The sequence below is a fragment of the Peromyscus californicus genome, unplaced genomic scaffold (genome assembly GCF_007827085.1).
Source record: "Peromyscus californicus insignis strain IS unplaced genomic scaffold, ASM782708v3 Scaffold_5__1_contigs__length_169319896, whole genome shotgun sequence".
NCBI classification, from domain to species: Eukaryota; Metazoa; Chordata; class Mammalia; order Rodentia; family Cricetidae; genus Peromyscus; species Peromyscus californicus.
The window spans coordinates 6,189,813-6,206,931 of record NW_026294573.1 but is presented as its reverse complement, the minus strand read 5'-3'; the positions used below and the strand labels follow the sequence as shown (position 1 = coordinate 6,206,931).

Genomic DNA, 17,119 nt, shown 5'->3' with positions numbered 1-17,119 from the left:
CAGAAGTTCCCCTCCTTGATAGTCTCAAATTAATGTGAGAGAAGATCATTAGGGCTCATTTACAGAACAGCTGGCTCTTTTAAAGTACTTTGGGAGTGTTGTTTATACCCTCCCTCAAGTGCCTACATCTATGGATGCTCAAGTCACTTTCTCTTTTCTTTTTTTCATAGTGCTGAGGATTCAACACAAGGTTTCACACATGCTAAGCAAGTGCTCTACTGCTGGTCCGTATCCCCAGCCCCTCCAGTCTCTTGTATAAAAATGTGTAGCATTGCGAGTAACCTGTGCATACATCTCATACTCTGCAGTTATTGACAGGCCACTCCAGATTCTTAGTGGGATAGAAATGCTGTTCTGTCGTTGTGTTGTCGGTGTGTTATGACTGACACAGTTCTTTTTCTCTAGTGTAGCCCTGGCTGTCCTGGAACTTGCTCTGTAGACCAGACTGGTCTAGTGTGCCACCATGCCCAGCTTCTAATTATTTTTGATCGGTGCTTGGAGTCACAGATGCAGAATTAGTTAATGCACAGAGCTGACTAGAGTGCCTGAATGGTTTGGAGATACTGTGATTGTGCTCTACTAGGCACAGTGAGTATGTGCCTAGGCCTTTGACCTGCTGAGTGGCTTCTGTTAAGTGGTCTGGAAGCTAATATTTAAAGCTAAATGACTGGGGCTGGAGAGATGGCTCAGCAGTTAAGAGCACTGGCTGTTCTCCCAGAGGTCCAGAGTTCAAATCCCAGAAACCACATGGTGGCTCACAACCATCTGTAATGAGATCTGGTGCTCTCTTCTGACCAGCAGGCGTACATGCAGGCAGAACACTGTATACATAATAAATAAATCAATCTTTAAAAAAAAAAAATAAAGCTAAACGACTTAGCTGCCTTTCCCAAATAATTTCTAAGGGGAGGTTTGCTAAATATTGCCCATTCTTCAGGTTCATTTTCAAAACAAAAAAGTCAAGAGTAGGTTTCTATGACTAGATTCCCAGATGGACATTCATATCACACTCCGCCCCCCCACTGCTGCCTCTGCCTTTCCTTCCTGGTGTCTCAATGTCTCTGTCTCTGTTCTGTGTTGTCTTTGTAGAGGGAATTGAACTTGGGGTCTTTTACTCTGCTACTGAGCTACAGTCTGAGCTCTTTTTAAAAAATTGTAGTTTCAAGTCAGAATCCCACTGAGTCCCTGAACAAGACTTGAACTTGTGACTATCCTGCCTCAATCTCTTGAGCATCTGGGCCCTAGGGCATGTGCTACTGTGCATATTTGTCCTTTTCTCCCTTCTTGTTTTTGAAGACATTCTTATGTAGTCCAGCCTGGCTTTGAATTGTTTCTGTGTGGTTGAGGATGATTCTTGATCCTCTTGCCTTCATTTTAAGCACTGGAAATATAGGCATGGTGCCTGGCTCCTTAGTTGACTCTCAAACTTTTAGGACCTTTAGAAAATATTCCAAGAGAGGTCTTAGATCGGTAGTTTTGGACAGATCTATAAATGGCCTGTAATATGTGGAAAAATTTGAATTTAGGTATCTCCCAAAGTGTTATTAGGAAAGAGCCCTGTAGCTGGGAGGTGGTGGCACATGCCTTTAATCTCAGAACTTGGGAAGCAGAGGCAGGTGAATCTCTGTGAATTCCAGAGCAGCTAGGACTACATAGTGAGACGCTGTCTCAACAAGCTAACCAGCCAGCCAGCCAACCAACAAACCAACGAACCAATGAGCCACAGATGAGTTCTGCAGTGGCACTTTGAGGAGAGGCTGTTGCGTTCCTTGCCCCAAGGGGCCAGTACTCTGTTCAGGTTATTAGAAGTGAATTGGGTGTCACTTAGAATTTGTTAAGATTTAAGTTTGTGCATTGTCCTGTATAGAACTATTTTTGCATTTGTTCTTCATCTCAGGAGTCACTTTTGTTCTGTCTTTAGGAGCTCAGTGAACTCTTGTTAATACCACTGCCCATGTCACTTTTGTCCAGTAGGACACTGTAGCCGTCCTTATCTTAGTACTTAGCCTTTTACTAGCTCAGTGGCATTGGCTTTGCATTCCCAGGCTTGTCACATTTCCTTTATAGATATTTGCATATGTGTTTGTTTGTGTGTGTGTGTGTGTGTGTGTGTGTGTGTGTGTGTGTGTGTGTGTGTCTATATTCCTTTTAAAACTTAGTAATAATTTTGTTTACTTGTATTTTAGGATTGAGATGTGAAACATTTATCTGATTTTTCTTTTATTAATTAAAAACTTTGGAGTCAGATGTTGGTTGTTTCTGCTCTTTGGGGAGGCCTGCCACCTAGCTCCTAAATAAATCACACACGGAGACTTGTTCTTACTTGGCTTGTTTCTAGCAAGCTTTTCTAAACTTAAATTATTCCTGCTACCTTTTGCCTCTGGGCTTTTTCACTTTTCTTATTTATGTATATCTTTCTTTCTTTTTTTTATAATTTATTTTTGTTTTATGTGAATTGGTGTTTTGCCTGCATGTATGTTTGTGTGAGAGTGTCTGATCTTGACGTTACAGACAGCTGTGAGCTGCCATGTGGGTTCTGGGAATTGAACCTGGGTCACCTGGAAGAAGAGCCAGTGCTCTTAACTGCGAAGCCATCTCTCCAGCCCATATATCTTACTTTCACTCTTATTCTGGCTGGCTGTGTGGTCGGGTGGCTGGCTCCTAGCATCCTCCTCTCCTTGTTCTTTCATGCTGCTTTTTCCTCCCAGATTTTTCCTTCTATTTATTCTCTCTTCCTGCCAGCCCCGTCTTCCTTTCTCCTTACTTGCTGTTGGCTGTTCATCTTTTATTAGACCATTAGGTGTTTTACACAGGCACAGTAATAGCTTCACGTAGTTAAACAAATACAACATAAGAGAACGCAACACATCTTTGCATCATTAAACAAATGTTCCACAGCATAAACAAATGTAATACATCTTAAAATAATATTCTACAGTCAGATGGGGTAAAAACCTGATTGATCAGAGAAGTGTGGTGGAGAAGTGACCAATGACCTCCTCTCTCTCCCCTTCCTCAATCCAAAAGGACTGAGCACCTTTCTGAGCACCTCCCTGTTACTTCCTGTGGCTCTCTGTATGGCCTGGGTCCTCCAAAATCTCTGTGGCTAATTTTGGTCAGCTACTAGCTAGCTCTGCCCTCTGATTGAAGGTAAACTTTATTGGCAGTTTCCTGAGCGTCAGAGTATGATCAAAATATCCCGCAACAGAGATGTGTAATTTCTTTTGATGCAAATGGAATTAAACTGGGAATAATCCAAATGACGTCCATTTGAATAACAAAACAAGGCCAGTGGTGCTGGCTCATGCCTTTAGTTCAAGGGGAATCTCTGTGAGTTCTAGGCCAGCCTGGTCTACAGAGTAAGTCCCAGGATAGAGAAACCCTGTCTCAAAAAACAAAAACAAAAATCAAAACAAACCACCCAAAACCAAACAAAAAACCTACAAAACTTTAGGAAGTTAAATGAATACAAAAGTATAATAATGTATGATTCTTTTAATGCAACATTTCAAAAGAGGCCCAAGTAATCTCTGAGGTCAGGAGAGAGGTAGGTTATGGGCTATGTATGGTACATGGCTTAGCATGAGAGGAGCCCCCTGGCTTCTGACCATGCATTGTTTTGTTGGTGGTGCTTACATGAATTTGTCCACTCTTTGAAATTTTATTATCCTTATCCTTTTCTATATGTACTGAGTACTTCAATGAAATGCTTGCCACCCTTCATCTCTGCAAGACTATTAACTGCTGCTGGGATTACAAGTATGCAGCACCTCCCTCTACTATAGATCTTATTCCTACTTGGGAGAAATCATAGAGGTAGTGTGGTTTACTAGGCTTTCAGTAGCAAAGCACTGAATGGTTTAAACAACAGGCTCCAAGATGTGGAGGCTAGAAGCCCAAGATTGGTGAGCTTGGCAAGGCCATGTTCCCCTGAAGGAACTAGGAAGAAGCTGTTCTTAGCCTCAATCCTGTCTGCATGTTTTGGGGTCTGTCCATACTCCTTCCTCCCTTTTATAAGGATACCATGCATATTGGACATGCCCCGCTCCCATCATCTTAAGTCATTACATCTGCAGCTACTCTGCTCTTAAATCCACCTTCTGTGGTACCTGGGGGTCAGGACCTAAATATATTGATAGGCAGGCAGGCAGAGCTAGCTTTGTTGTTAGGGAGACCCATGTTTGAGTGATCCAGATTCATCTTGCAACTATGTCTTTAGAATGGGGGGAATCCATTTGTTTGTTTTGTTTTGTTTTTTAATTTATTATTATTGCTATTATTGGAGGAGGCTCATGTGTCACATGACATGTGTGGAGGTTGGAGGACAACTCTTGGGAAACAGTTCTGTCCTTCCCATAGTCCCAGGGGTCTAACTCAAGTTTTCACACTTAAACAAGTTTTTAAAGCCTGCTTGGCCATCTTACTGGCCCTATTTCCTATTCTTAATCACATTTTAATGTACATTTAGTTGTAGATCACATTAATTAACTTTTCTTTCTTCTGTTTCTACTGAAATTTCACAATATTTCTTTTAGTGTGTATTAGGAATTAAAAATGACTTTTATCTATAAGGGTAAATGAAATAAGAAAAACTGCAATTTAAAGTTATTAAAATTAAAAGGAGAGGCCGGGCAGTGGTGGCGCACGCCTTTAATCCCAGCACTCGGGAGGCAGAGCCAGGCTGATCTCTGTGAGTTCGAGGCCAGCCTGGGCTACCAAGTGAGTCCCAGGAAAGGCGCAATGCTACACAGAGAAACCCTGTCTCGAAAAACAAAACAAAACAAAAAACAAACAAAAAAAAAATTAAAAGGAGAAATGCCAGAAAATTTGAAATAGCCATGTAAATTTTGATTTCATAAGGAAAGTCAAGTGACTGCCTATCTCAGGGGCTCAGTTCTTAAAGTGCTGGTGTGCTGGTCAGGCGTGGTGGTGCATGCCTGTAATCCCAGCTCTCTGGAGGCAGAGCCAGGTGGATCTCTGAGATCCAAGACAGGCACCAAAACTACACAGAGAAACCCTGTCTGGGGGGAGGGGGGGGGGGGAAGAAACCAATCCTGGTGGACTGAATCAGTATCAGTATTTTACTTAATGAAATTCTCAGGTGATTTAAATTCATGGTAAGTTTTGAGAATCACTGGTCTGAGCCATTGTTTCCCAGCCTTCCTTCCATTAATGTTTAAGCAGACAGTGAGTTTATTATCTTGAGAGCCAACAAGGATCAGCATCCCAGTGTGTTTGCCATTTGCATGTAGCCAAGTAGGATTTCAGCGGAACTAAAGCAAAACAAAATGGATTCCAGGTGGGGGGCCAAACCCCCCCCCCCCCCCCCCCCCCCCCCCCCCCCACACACTTTGCTATGTTACCTAGGCTCAGTAGGCTTACTTCAGACTTCTGATGGCCCATCTCCACTTCCTGCATTTCGGTATTTCCTCACATGTCACCATTTTTTAAGAGGGATATACCTACCACAGAGCTGGATTTTTTTTTTTTTAAAAGAAAACAGGAAGCTATTATTTCATGGCTTGAAACTTGGTTTTGGTTTTTTGTTTTGTTTTGTTTTTTTGAGACAGGGTTTCTCTGTGTAGTTTTGGAGCCTGTCCTGGATCTCGCTCTGTAGACCAGGCTGGCCTGGAACTCACAGAGATCCACCTGCCTCTGCCTCCCAAGTGCTGGGATTAAAGGTGTGTGCCACCACCGCCCGGCTTGGCTTTGTTTTTTAAAGATTTATGTTTACTTTTAATTTTCTGGGTATGAGTGTTTTCCCTGCATGCATATACATGTGCCAGGTAGTGTAGTGCCCTTGGAGGCCATAAGAGGACATAAGATTCCCTGGAACTGGGACTACAGACATCTATGAGCTGCCTGTCATATGGGTGCTGGGAACAAAACCGGGGTCCTCTGCAAGAACAGCCAGTGCTCTGAACTGATGGGCAATCTCTCCAGTTTCCTGGCTTGGGATTTTGAAGTGAACTATATATAATATGATAATAGTTAAAAAGCAGCAAATGGGCCGGGTGGTGGCGCACCCCTTTAATCCCAGCACTCGAGAGGCAGAGCCAGGTGGATTTCTGTGAGTTCAAGGCCAGCCTGGTCTACAGAGCGAGATCCAGGACAGGCACCAAAACTACACAGAGAAACACTGTCTCGGGAAAACAAACAAAAAAAAAGGCAGCAAATGGAACCAACAGGTCCTTAGCATGCAGAGGACACTGGGGTTCTTTTGTTAGGATGTACGTGTTGGCTAGTCAGATCAGTCTCCTGCTCTGTGACAGACATCACCCCAATCATAGAAGGAGATTTGTATCTACTTAGTGTCTAATTGGACTGAGATCTCATGCAGTTGTGTAAAATCCTCTGCCCCTTTGCTTACTGAACAAGAGTTTGAACTGCTAAGCTCTGGAGGTTCAGCTTTTGTTGGCTCAGTTAATTGTTAAATGTTCCCTTTATTATAATTATACATTTATGCTGTGTTTTGTGGTAGCTGAAGAAATTGCTGAAAGACTTGTTTAATCTGTCATACACCGTCAGTTTTGTAAAAAAAAAAAAATTTCATAGGAAACAATTTTGATTTGGATCGGCATGGTGGTGTTTGAGTTGGATACCGTAATTGAAATTGAAATGCAGGAATTTGGCTCTGCTCTTGACAGAGACTGGCTTGAATTTGGTATTGACCCATGTGCTGTCGTCTTTCCAGGTACTGTCTTCTGTGTACTCTGCCAGCTGAGGAAATTAGACTTTACAAAGTTAAAAATATTGTCTATGAATTTAAAACTGGAAGGGTGTGTTTATTATGTTTGTTGAGTTTCCTTAAAATGTACCTCAGCAAGAGTGATTTTTTTTTTTTTGTGAAACATTTAAACATTCCATAGCAAATGCTTTTGTGAATAAATTTTGTTTTGGAGATATCTAAATATCCTAAATGCTGGAAACATTAAAAAAAAATGACTGTTTCTACATTTTAGCATAAAATTGATAGTGGATTTTTAAGAAATTTATTAATTTTTTTGTAGTAGGTCGTTTTACTATCATAACCATTAAAGGCAAGTTATTACTTTGCTCTTCTGAGGGAAAGTTTTAAAATATATGAAAATTACTAAACTTCTGAAGTCACTTTACCAACTATATTGAATTAATAAATAATATCCAATAATTTCCCATCGGTAGTCCCTGTGCTTTCCTAGAAGGGTACGTCTATGAATTCCCTCTTGGAACTGATTCATATAGAAGTGGACAAGGGAGGACAGTGGTTCAAGTCAGCACCTGTGCTAGCCCATGGGTAGGAGACATTGTCACCCATGGGTAGGAGACATTGTCACCCATGGGTAGGAGACATTGTCACCCATGGGTAGGAGACATTGTCACCCATGGGTAGGAGACATTGTCACCCATGGGTAGGAGACATTGTCACCCATGGGTAGGAGACATTGTCACCCATGGGTAGGAGACATTGTCACCCATGGGTAGGAGACATTGTCACCCATGGGTAGGAGACATTGTCACCCATGGGTAGGAGACATTGTCACCCATGGGTAGGAGAAATTGTCACCCATGGGTAGGAGAAATTGTCACCCATGGGTAGGAGACATTGTCACCCATGATTGCTGCTTATGAGCCTTCGGGGTGATCTCTGGGAACTTGACTTAGCTGGGATCTTTTCGAGGAAGGAGTTGTCAGCTTTGCTGTGTCTGGTTCCATCTGGTTTCATCTTCCTCTGGAGGCTGGTCCTAAATCCTGGCAGAAGGTAATAAATGGTTTGTGCTGTCCAGTCACACTACTTTGATACTTTGTCATTTTAACCCTGGGCTCCCTGTTTTGTTTTTTTTTTGTTTTCCAAGACAGGGTTTCCCTTTGTAGTCCTGGCTGTCCTGGAACTTGCTTTGTAGCTAGGCTGGCCTCAGACTCAAAGATCCACCTGTCTTTGGAGTGCTGGGATTAAAGGTGTATGCCACCACACCTGGCTTCATGGTTTTTTTTTTTTTTTTTTTTTTGAGACAGGGTTTCTTTGTGTAGCCCAGCTGTCCTGGAAATCACTGTAGACCAGGCCTCCAACTCATAGAGATTCACCTGCCTCTGCCTCCTGAGTGCTGGGATCAAAGGTGTGCACCATGACTGCCAGGCCAATGTTCTATTTTTTAAAATGCCCTTTCTAGGAGGATCATCTGTTCCTAGGTTTCTCTTAAACTTAAAAAGTTCAGCACGTTTTCACAAAATTGTGTTCTGGATGCTATTCTTGACTAATTTAAATATTGTGTCCTATTTAATAGTAATTTAAAAATATCTAAGTGAAACACTGAAGTTACTGGGTTGATTTTCTGTTGGAGATTGTCAGCTGGCCTGTGTCTTCAGTTGGTTACTCCACTGTGTGTGGCTGTGGTTCTTCTCCATCTGAGATTCCTATTAATACATTGGCTTTCAAGCTCCTTGGAAGGATAGGAAGAGCTGACATCCCTTTCCAAGATTCTGTTCCCGGAAATTGGTGTAGTATAGGTCAGCTTATATTCTGTGGCCTGAACTTAGCCCTATGAGCAACCCAGCTCGCTATGTGGGAGCCTGAGAAGAGGCCCTCTACCCAGCTAACAGCATGCTCTGTTATTGAGGGTAGAGAAGAATGAGCTGTGTGTTCACCAGCAGTCTGCTGCAGAGACTAACAAGTACAGCTGAATTACTGAGACATAACCAGTTTTTCCATTTCTGATTCTTCCATTAAATTGTAAACTTGTCAAAGGAAGTCTCTTTAATTTCTTTTTCTTTATTCTGAGACAGTTTCATGAAGCCCAGGCTGACATTTGAACTCTTTATGTAGCTGAGGATGACTGTGAGTTTCTGAGTCTCTTGCCTCTGCTTCCTGAATGCTGGGATCCTGGTGTGTGCCACCACATTTGGTTTTATGTGGTACTGGGAATCATACCCAGGGCTTCATGCCTGGGAGGCAGGCACTCTACCATCTGAGCTACATTTCTATTTTTATTCACTCCATTCTTTCCAGCTCTTATAGGAACAGTGTAAATGTTCCCAAGTTTATGATTCTGTTTCTTACTGACTTTCTATATTCAGTTTTAATGTTTACTTTTAAAAAATTTGTTTGTATTTTATATACATTGGTGTTTTGCCTGCATCTATGTCTGGGTGAGGGTGTTAGATCCCCTGGAACAGGAATTACAGACAGTTGTGAGCTGCCATTGAGTGTGCTGGGAATTGAACCTGAGTCCTCTGCAGGAGCAGCCAGTGCTCTTAGGCGAAGTTTTTCATCGGGACCACTGGCTCCTTAATAACCTCACAGAGACTTAATTTTAAATGCTTGTATGATAGCTTAGACTTGTTACTAACTAGCTGTTACAACTTAAATTAACCCATGTGTCTTACCTATGCTCTGCCACATGGTGGTACCTTTTTTCAGCATGGCAGGTTCTGCTACTCTGTGGCTTCTTAGGACCTCTTGACTTCACCTTTCTTCTTCCTAGTGTTCTCTCTGCCCTGAAAACCTGGTCTAGCTATTATTGGCCAGTCAGTTTTTTTTTAATTAACATTGAAAGCAACACATCTTTACAGTGTACAAAAGGATTATTCCATAGCACTGAGCCATCTCTCTAGTCCTTAATGTTTACATTATTATTATTATAATTAATTATTATTATTGGTGTGTGTGTGTGTGTGTGTGTGTGTGTGTGTGTGTGTGTGTTGTTGGCAGGCTCTCAGTCTGTAGGCCAGGCTGGCCTGGAACTCACAGTAATTCTTCTGCCTCAGCCTCTTGAGTCTTGGTATTAGAGGTATGAGGCACTATAAGGGTTCAGGGCTTTAAAAATGTAATCTTGATAAGACTTGGTTCTTACTTGCTTTTTAACACTTTGTTTAAAATGGAGAAGTCTTAATTTTTTTCTCTAAATTCTGATTTATTCTGTCTCAGCAGATGTTCAAAACATGGCTTTTCTGAGTTTCAGATTGCAAAAGCAAAGCTCTCATTAAGTTTCGTAGTGGCCCACAGCAGCTGCACTTCTTCATTGAAGAGTATTGACTATAGTTTGTCGAGGGAGGGGGTGGGGCGCGCCTGCAAGAGCTGTCAGTGGCTCAAACAGTAAAGGAAATCTTCCATCTCCTTTTAGGAATTAGGAGCATTTAGATATTTCACTACTTTGACCTTACTCAATTCTCTGCTAATTTAGATTATAAAAGTGGCAGGTGAATGGCAGATTAGCATATAAGATACCCCCTGCTGTCTTATGTTTTAGCCTGAATATGTTGTAGATGTTATAGAGCTAAGTTACTGCATGTGACATCTCAAGGAGACAGAGAATGGAAGTCATTGTCTACATGTAATATTTTCTCCAGATACTTGTAGTCCATTGTGGGCTGAAAATACTCATTGGAAACCTGAGGTCTGAGTATTTGTTCAGTTATGTAAAAATGACTAGGTTTTAAATTACTTTTTGTTGTTGTTGGGTTTTTTGTTGTTGTTGTTGTTGTTGTTTTGTTTTTGGGTTTGTTTTTTGAGACAGAGTTTCGGTCCTAGCTGTTCTGAAACTTGATTTGTAGACCAGGCTGGCCTCGAACTCACAGAGATCTGCCTGCCTCCACCTCCCGAGTGCTGAGATTAAAGGCGTGCGCCACCACGCTTATCCTTTAAATTATTCTTAAATACCTGTATATATAGTACTTGGCTCAGAAAGAAACAGAAACAACAAAACCAATCATACAACAACTGTAGCTGGAAACAGCATTGTTTTAAGGGAGCAAGAGAGAGACTTAGAGTTAGGGAACAGATTTCATTGCTCTTAGAACTTTATATAAATTATAGCAAATAATTCAACTGGAAGCTCACTGCAATGATTTCAGTGTCAGCTGGGCTATCAACAGCACCTTTATAATCAGCTCATAAAAGAAGAGCACAGCCTTTGTGTATGACCTTATAAAGGTGATTTTTTGTTTTGTTTTTTGTTTTTTTGTTTTAGAAGTATGGTGGAGAAGGATATAAAGGTAGGCAAAATTCTTGCTTCCCACCCCTCATTTTCTGGGGAGAAATTCACTCATTTTAATAAAGTGACATGTTAGTTAGTAATGGGCCTTCAGCAGACTGTTAGAGCCTGATGGTGGGTGGAAGCAGACTTGCAGTCTTGGATCCTGGAACTTGGCCAGGATTGTGTAGGAAGGACCGACACTGATGTGAACAGCAACAGAAGCACTGGTCTATCACGGCTGATGACCCAGCAGTTGAGATTCCAGGCCAGCCAAGGAAGAACATCTGTGCTTTTCTTCTGGTTTTTTTTTTCTTTTTCTTTCTTTTTTCCCTTCCCTCCCCACTTCCTCCCTTCCTCCCTTCCTTCATTCCTTCCTATCTTTTTTTTTTTTTTCTTTTGAGAGAGAGACTTTCTGAATGTTAGCCTGGCTGATAGGAACTTTCTATGTAGGCCAGTCTGGCCTGAGACTCACAGAAATCTGCCTGCCTCTGTCTCTTGGGTACTGGGATTAAAAGCATGTGCCACCACGCCTCTGTTCTTTTAAGAACTACACTTTATCATTCTGTGATGCTGGTGGTTATAGTCTGGATAGCAAATGTTGATCTGATATATTTCTTTTACATAACTGTGAGGATGCTTAAGTGAAAGTCTAATCATTCAAGAAGGGCCACTTGTGGGATGGTGGTATCTGTGCATAAAACAGAAGTAAATTTCTGTTAAATCTGAAAACAATTCAGTTCAGCGTGCATTACTATGAGCTGAGTGTTTTGTTTATGTCCAAATCTATATGGCATATCCTGCTTCTAATAAATTTTATCTAATCTTGACATTGTGATTATTTGAAATACATAAGAAAAATTGCCTAATTGTAAGTAAAAAGATAGGCAGAAAAATTTAATTTTCAATTTTGCTAGCTTGAAACAAGTGTGATGTTACAGGGTCTGTCTGTCCATTCTGACAGTAAGACTTCTACTTTCCTGCCCTTGGCCTGTAGTTAAGGTTGTGGGGTGTTGGAGGCAAATATTTAAATGTGATGGAATATTATATTTCTATTCATTGTGTAAGGAACTATGATGTAGGTAGGTGCTTAAAAAGTACCAAAGAGGGGCTGGAGCGATGGCTCAGTGGTTAAGAGCACTGACTGCTCCTCCAGAGGACACAGGTTCATTTTCCAGCACCCACGTGGCGGCTCACAACTAACTGTCCAGCTCCAGGGTTCTGACACCCTTACACAGAAATACATGCAGGCAAAACATCAATGCACATAAAGTATAAATAAATCATTTTAAAAAAGTACAAAAGAATGATTGGTATGGGAAATTTTGTAGTTTTATTTTATTTTATTTATTTTTTAAACTATGGAACAGTTGCTTTACAAAATTGGAAACTGCAAATTACATTTAACTGTCATTAATTCTGTTGAATACAAATACGTTCCATTTGCTGTACAATCACAAGGAAGACTCAAATGAGTATAAATAGATGAAATCTAAATTGTACTGACAGTACATTAAACAGTAACAGAAAACCTGTAAGGCAAATGGATTCACTGTGATCCTAGCTTATAATAAAATCATTGCCAAATAAGAGTGATAGCCCTGTCACTTCTCCCTGTGCATTTCTAGCGAGTACTACAAAATTGCTTTGAAACACTTTGTGCAAGGCTGGGGCCCCCACTGGCATTGTTTTCTGGAAAGCAGCTAACCTTGCTTGAAATCTGCCTTGCAGGGTGTGACACCAGCAGATCAGCAAAGCAATTTGTTTGTTGTCAACCATGTAGAAAGAGAGGAATCCTCTCACAGACTTACCTGTCACTGATCATTTTCCCTGTGAACATTGGGTATAGCACTACAGCACTGGTTCCTTGATGTTCATCGTTTTACTTGGTTCCACCTTTTTTGGGGGGCCAGGTTGATGCTGGGGATGAATCCTAGAATCTGATGTGTACTAGACAAATGTTCTATGACTGAGCTATGTATCCAGCAATCCTCTCCTCTAACACACACACACACACATACACACACACACACACACACACGTTTTTATTTCTTGAGATGGTGCCACTGTGTACTCCAGGATGGTTTTTATTTATTTATTTATTTGTTTATTTATTTATTTATTTATTTGTTTGTTTGTTTATTTATTTATTTATTTATTTGGTTTTTCGAGACAGGGTTTCTCTGTGTAGCTTTGCACCTTTCCTGGAACTCACTTGGTAGCCCAGGCTGGCCTCGAACTCACAGAGATCCGCCGGCCTCTGCCTCCCGAGTGCTGGGATTAAAGGCGTGCGCCACCACCGCCTGGCCAGGATGGTTTTTAAAGTCATGATCCTCCTGTCTCAACTTCCCAAGTTACTGGATTATAAGTATGTGCCACCACACCTAGCCCATGGTCCACTTTCAATCCTTGAGTTAAAGATCTATCAACATTTCGATTAGTAATCAAACTTGTCCAGAGTAATAGTCATTTTAATATCAGAATTTAACTTGTTTTATGTGTGTGATGAGACATTGGATGTTAGAGACAGCTTTTGGGAATTGATTCCTTCCTTCCATTATGGGCTCTGGGCCATTATGGGCTTTGGGCATTGAACTCAATTCGCCAGGTTTACACGGGAAGAGTGCTGTACCTGCTGAGCCATCTCACTGCCCTGTAGAACAGATTTTTTTTTCCTCTTCAGTGTTTTATTTTTGTGTGAGTCGTTGAACTGGGATAGGACAGTTACTCTAATATTTTGCCTTAGGAAGTTAGGTACAGTATGCTGCAAGGTGGGGAGCATGGGTAGCCAGGGCCCCCGGTGCTGTGAATCCTGCTTCTCTAGCTAGGTGGGCCACTATCCCTGTGGCTGCTTCATGGGCACTGCAGATAGAACCCAGAGCCTCATGGATTCATACACGCCAGGTGGATGCTCTACCACTGTTTTAAAAATAGAATTTCTTTCTTATGATACCTTTTTTATGATACAAATGCTACAAAATACAAAATGCTACAAATATTATAAATTCTGAGAAATGACTTAATTGGAGTTTGGGAGTTGAATTGGTTAGAATCATTTTCAGAGTTCAATACAAGTTATAAGAACATTTTTATTTTTTCTTTCTATCTATCTATCTATCTATCTATCTATCTATCTATCTATCTATCTATCTATCTATCTAGTTTTTCGAGACAGGGTTTCTCTGTGGTTTTGGTGCCTGTCCTGGATCTTGCTCTGTAGACCAGGCTGGCCTCAAACTCACAGAGATCTGCCTGGCTCTGCCTCCCGAGTGCTGGGATTAAAGGTGTGCACCACTACCGCCTGGCTAAGAACATTTTTATAACAAGTTGTGGAGATGAGAGTTTATATTCCTCTTTGCTTGAGTAATTCAGGTGTTAAGCCATAGTTAATATTTAGAATGTCAGCATAGTATGCTTTCTGCTGCTGACAAGTTAATGCTTTTTCTTGTTTTACTCGGTTTCAAATCCAGTTAGTTAATGATTGATGTGGGAAGGGATGTGCTGTGGCAGCTATTCTGAAACACCAGCAGTATTTCCTGATTGGATGATAGCTGCCTAGGGTCAGCCTTTAAATGTGGGAGCATTGGAAGGGATGGGGCTGTGCATGTGTATATGTGTGCTGGCATGTAGAGACCAGAGGACAGCCTTGGTATTACCCTCAGGCACTGTCCATTTTGTTATTTGAAATAGGGTTTCTTACTTGCCTTCAAGTAGGCTAGATTGACCGGGATCCACCTTCAAGGTGCTAGATTACAAGAACGCTTCACTGTTCCTTGGTTTCTACAAGGGAATCGAGCTCTGGTCCTTGTGCTTGCAAGGCAAGCACTTTACCAACTGAGCATCTCCCCAACCCAGTCTTAGAGATACTGATGTGCCGGAAGATTTCCTGACACCTAGAAAAGAGACATGTCTAAACTTGGGGGAAAAAATCCCTTTAGTTTGTTACACTCTTCTTCTCATTTTTCCACCATGCTGTTTTCTGTTTAGACAAGAGCCCATGTAAGCTTTGTAGCATTAGTTAGAACTGATAGACAGTTCGTGAATTTCATAGACATAGCTGCATTCAGTTATTGTGAAATTTGAAGAGGATGGAGCCACTGATATATTCCACCTGGGGCATTTTTCTGAGTTTATACTTTTCAAGATGAGGCCATCAAATTTGGTGACAGTTGACAGAATCAAATCAAAAGGTAAGGGGCAAGACAGGAAGGTGTTCTTTGTTCCTTTGAAGCTCCCCACTGTTTGCAGACATTGTTAGTATCTTCTGTCTGGCAGAAAGGTGAAAGCCAGCCTCCCTCCACTTGCCATTTTGTGAAGAAATGTTTCGTCTTTCTTTAGTTAGGATCTCATGTAACTCCTGCCTTCATACCTTCTTCCATTTGCTCCTCATAGAAGCTCTGGGCATCTGCTCTGCAGAATGTGGATCACATTATGGTGAGGCGAACAATGCAGCTGGCATCGGCTGTGTTGAGGATGGTGATGGTAGAGATGAGATTGTTTGCTGGAGGCCCACAGTGTACCAGTGCTTCTGGTTGGGGATCCTGGCATCAGGATTTTAGTGTTGTTTCGAACAAGCCGAGCTCCAGGTTCAGGGAGACACTGTCTCAAAGGAGTAAGTGGAGAGTGATAGAGCTGGATGCCCAGTGAACCCCTCTGGCCTTCACACATATACAGCGGCAGGCATAACTACATCCATGCACATTACAGACACACACACACACACACACACACACACACACACACACACACACACACACACACCCCTCTCTTTTTTTTACATTGAAATTGGCAGACATTTGTATTAACTAGAGAGATACTTGTGGACTTTATTTTGCACTAATTTTACCGACTCACGGTTACCTTGTTGGATGTTTCTGAGTGTCAGGGATAGAGGAATAGCATGGAAGAGAAATGAAAGATCCGAGAAGCCTGAAGGTCAGCTTCCCATGTTCACTGCTGGGCTACCCAGCTGTGTCTCTGAAAATCTCTTTGTGAGAAAGGCTTTGTTCACAAGGAAAGGGTTTTCTATTTGAAATTCTATTAGAGTGGCACTGCCATTCTTTGCAAGGGGACGAGAGAGTATTTCAAAGATTAATAGGTGGAAACACATTGATGGAGGGAAAATTCTTTATGGGGCAGAGCAGTGGCTGAACATTGCCTGCGTATTGTAACTATAGCTTTAATGCAGGGCTCTCAGACCCGCTTACTAAATTAGGGGGTGAAGTAAGTGTCCACTCTGCTTAGTGAGGAGACTGTCAGGAAAAACACTGATAGGTGCTTTGTGTTTCATGATGACAGGCTGCCTGATGTGGCAGGCTATGATTTTTACCCCTGAGGAACTTGCTTCACTGCTCTATTTACATAAACCTGCTGGTTTGCTGAGGGTTGAAAAGGCAGAGGCTTTGCTTTGAGAATTTGCCTTCACGTTTGGCTGGCTTCCTCCCTCAGCTCAGCAAGGGCTCTGTTCGCAGATGGCAGCAGTGATTCTTGGACACAAAGCTATGTCGAGGTTATGAGAAACAGCCAGCAATATCCCTGTTGAGTATCATCTCCCAAGTCAGGGGTTCCCGTGCTCCTGTTCGCAAGCATTTGAAAGTGACACTGTGTGCAAAGGCTCAGTGTTAGAGCATAAGACTCAGTACACACGCTGATCTCATTTTCAGACATCCCTGCTAAAGAAAACATTAGTTACCATGCATTGTTCAGAATAATTGATAGTGATGGAAAGAGCCTCATTCATTTTTTTCCCCCTGGCCCATTTCAGGCATGCTGATTTTAAGATTAAAACAATGCATATTTGCCCCCACAGCAACTGTTGGCTCAATCTGGTGAACGCTTGCTTTCCTGTGGGTGATTTTGAAAATGTGCATTGTGCATTTAATGAACTGCATTGTCTGCTCCGCCCTTTAGAACGGCTGCTTCTAAAGAAGAAGGGCTTTAACATTTAAAAACAAAAGGTATCTGCAGTGCTTGTGTTGACTGTGAGCATTGTATTGTCACTTGGAGGATCATCAACTCAGCTGACTAAAGGAGCCTTATAAGCAGCTTTCCAATAAGCCGTGCAGTTGTAAGTTGCATGCCAATCTTGCCAAATCAGTCTGGCTTTAGAAGATCACTGGGCACATATTCCAGCTGTGCCTTGACATTGTTCTTGACTTTGCCTTTTCAAA

The 17,119-nt window shown here is 41.7% G+C and overlaps 1 protein-coding gene across 6 annotated transcripts in view; it reads left to right on the top strand.

Annotated features, from left to right (window-relative positions):
• Rere (arginine-glutamic acid dipeptide repeats) overlaps positions 1-17,119 on the top strand; it is a 363,675-nt gene that overhangs the window by 136,701 nt on the left and 209,855 nt on the right. The window lies entirely within an intron of this gene.